This window comes from Eumetopias jubatus, unplaced genomic scaffold, assembly GCF_037043125.1.
Source record: "Eumetopias jubatus isolate StellerSeaLion01/CBP00866 unplaced genomic scaffold, mEumJub1_p1.0 scaffold_4, whole genome shotgun sequence".
Classification (NCBI taxonomy): Eukaryota; Metazoa; Chordata; class Mammalia; order Carnivora; family Otariidae; genus Eumetopias; species Eumetopias jubatus.
Window position 1 is genome coordinate 167825167 of NW_028274810.1, and position 3462 is coordinate 167828628.

Genomic DNA, 3462 nt, shown 5'->3' on the forward strand with positions numbered 1-3462 from the left:
GAACTTCTAATATTTTTTCACATGGATCCTGAAATGGCCCCTTAAGGCACCTCCTTCCTCCCAGCCCTGCCTTATAATCCCCAACTCAAATCTATCACGCCTCCAGTCCCTCTCCAACATGGCCACCAGGGTCATCATTGATAAATGCAAATATGATTTGCAATCAAACATGCTTCACCCTCACCCCCAGCTGAAACTCTGCTGGGGTTACTATTAACCTTCCTCACAAAAGCTAAACCTTTTATCAAAGGGGCTTTTAGTGCCCTACGGAAATGTTAGTTTTACTACCTTTTTTCATCTCCCTATATATTTATAACTACTAGTCAGAGAGATTTTAATGTTTGACAAAAAAATTTAAAGGTCATAGAACAATCATAATTTCTTTCCATCGATTAACACTGCTTTGTATGATTTCAGCTCATACGGTCATTTGATAGACCTGCACAAAGCAAGGACTGCCTATATATATCATTGACTTGACCATGCTTGCTTTTTCTTGATAATTAAGTCACTAATGATTTGAATAACTAGTCAATACAAAATATGTGATGGAAAATATAGAAAATTAATAAAATTAATATATTCAGCCGTGTAATCACATGCTATTTTTAAAATGTTAGGAAATAGACAATCATCATCTAGCTCCTGTAGAGTTCTGAAGGTTCCATAGGAAGGTTGAGGGCATTCCTGGTATCTTCCCTAGCTACTTTACTAATGTAAAGATACTTTGTCAATGAGTAGATGAGATTAGGCAACATATAAAAACAGACCTTTCTTAGTGGTACAAGTTAGAAATCCTCTCAGGGCTTCTTAGTACTGTCAAGATGGTAAATATACTGTTAGCTCCCTCCCCAAAAATCAAACCTGGAGCAATCACAGAAGCTAAAGAGAAGCATGGGTTCCAGAACTAGAAACATCAGGGATGACAGCAAGAAAAGACCATGGTAACCTCCTGCTGAAACTGCAGGTTGTCTTGAGCCCATGTGTGTGGGACCTGGGCAACCACAGGCCGGAGCAGGAGGGAGCTGGAGTGGTGTGGAAAGGACACACTGGAGGAAATCACTTAATTTTCTCTTTCCTCACACCATACTGGCTTGGTGCAGTCATTGCCCATCTATTCCCTAGAAATGGGCAAAAACAGCCCAAAGCACCAGTACTGACGGCCTTTGATTCTAGGACACTTCAAAAACCCTGTGTGTGTGAACGGTTAATGGAAGTGGTAGTGGGTGCCAACAAAGGAGGTGCCCTGGGGACATAATTCTCCAATCCCCTTCTACCCAAACTAACATGGCTGGTAGAACACCACCTAAGGAGACTACCTTTTCCTAGTACTGTGTCTTCTTAAGTGTGGAAAAGTGAGATCCTGCCCAGGAGGTTTGCTTGGTGCAGTGGCAGCAATGACAATCATCAATAGTGGATTTGGGTTATCTGGGCCTCTCCTCCTTGGGCTAATCCTCACCCTTCTCTTTAAACTCAACAGAACTGATACAATTTAGGGTATGGACTTCAGTTCCTTCCCCATACACTTTTTTTTTTTTTCTGGCTGAGTGCCTGATACTGCAGGGAATATTACAAACCCAAATAATTCAGAAGACAAAGAAAAAAAAAAAGAAACATATGCCACTGAAGCAAAAAAATCAATGTGCTTGATTGATTACTATATTGTAATATATAGCAAAGAGAAAGAGGGAAGATTCTAAAAGCTTACAGGGGGAAATAATATATCATCAACAAAGGAACAAGATTTGTATTTCATTTACTAATAGCAATACTAGATGCATAATAGAGTAATATTTTACTAGATTAAGGGAAAGTAATGTTTCCCAGAATTTGATATCAAGTTAAAATGTCACTAAAATGTGAAGATATAATAGAAATATTCAATGACATACCAGGGCTCAGAAGATTTTCTACACAATGATCCACCTTGAAAATACTCTTAGAGAAAGTATTCAAATATATGAAGAGAAAAATTTAGTAGATATTTTATGAGTAAATGTAAAAGACTTATAGATTTTATTGTTTTTCGATAAGAAGAAGAACAACAATGACAAGTAAGAACCAAAAACAAAAGAAAGTCTATTAACAACCTGTGAATAAAATATCATTATCTAGATGATGATCTTTTACTAGACAATATCATTATGATGTGGTATTGGAGGAGACAATGTTCCAGGTTATCTTTTTTAACTTGATGAGCTGAAGAATTCAATAAAAGTGACTAAAACTGAAAATGAATTTGAGTCAAGACTAACTACCACAAGGACAAAATTGGAAAGTATAACTTTTAAAACTATAGAGGAACACTTCAATATGTGTTTTATGTTTTACGGGAAAAAAATAGAGAAAAAAGAAAGAGAAAAAGAACAAGGGAAAATATATAACAAGATGAAAGAAATCAGTCCAAATATAAATTACAATAAATGCATATGGGTTCAGTTCACCAGTTAAGAGACAGTAGTTCTCTGACTGGTTTAAAAAATAAAACCCAACAATATATTGTCTGAAAAGGATAAATTTAAAACAAAAGGCAGAGAGAGGTTGAAAGTATAAGTAAGGAAAAAGCTTGGCCAGGCAAATATGGATCAAAAGACACTCATAGCAGCAATCCTAACACAGAACACAAGCGTGTGAGATGAAGGTGAATTTTATATACTGGAAAAAAAACAATATATATCATCATAAACATGCATGGACCTAATGAAACAGCCTCAAAACAGAAAAAAGAAAAGCTGACAGAACTTCAGGTAGACAAATCAGCAATTATAGCTAACAATTTTAGCACACCCCTCTCACAAACTAATCAGTCAAGTGACCAGAAATTAAGCAGAGATACCAAGGATATCAGCAATATAATTAACAAGCTCAAGTTGTTAGGCATATATAAAACTCTATACTGAATGGAGAATATACATGGGATATTTACAAAAGCAAACCAGGGGCACCTGGGTGGCTCAGTCTGTTAAGTGTCTGACTCTTGATTTCAGCTCAGGTCATGACCTCAGAGTTGTGAGATGGAGCCCCATGTTGGGCTCTGCGCTGAGCATAGATCCTGCTTAAGATTCTCTCTCTCCTTCTGCCCCTCCCCACCTCTGGAAAAAAAAAAAAAAAGCAAATCATGCATTAGCCACATAATGGGCTCCAAGTTTAGGCCTAAATAAATTCTAACTGATAAGTAATATTTTGTTTTCTTTCTTGTAATATAATAAAATTATATTAGGAATAAAACAGATTTATAAATAAAAATTTTTATTTATTTTTAAAGATTTTATTTATTAGAGACAGAGAGAGAGAATGTGCACACACACATGAGTGGGGTTAGAGGCAGAGGGAAAGGGAGAGGGAGAAGCAGACTCCCCACTGAGCAGGGAGCCCCACACAGGGGCTCGATCCCAGGACCCCGGGATCATGACCTGAGCCGAAGGCAGACACTTAACCGACTGAGCCACACACGTGTCCCAT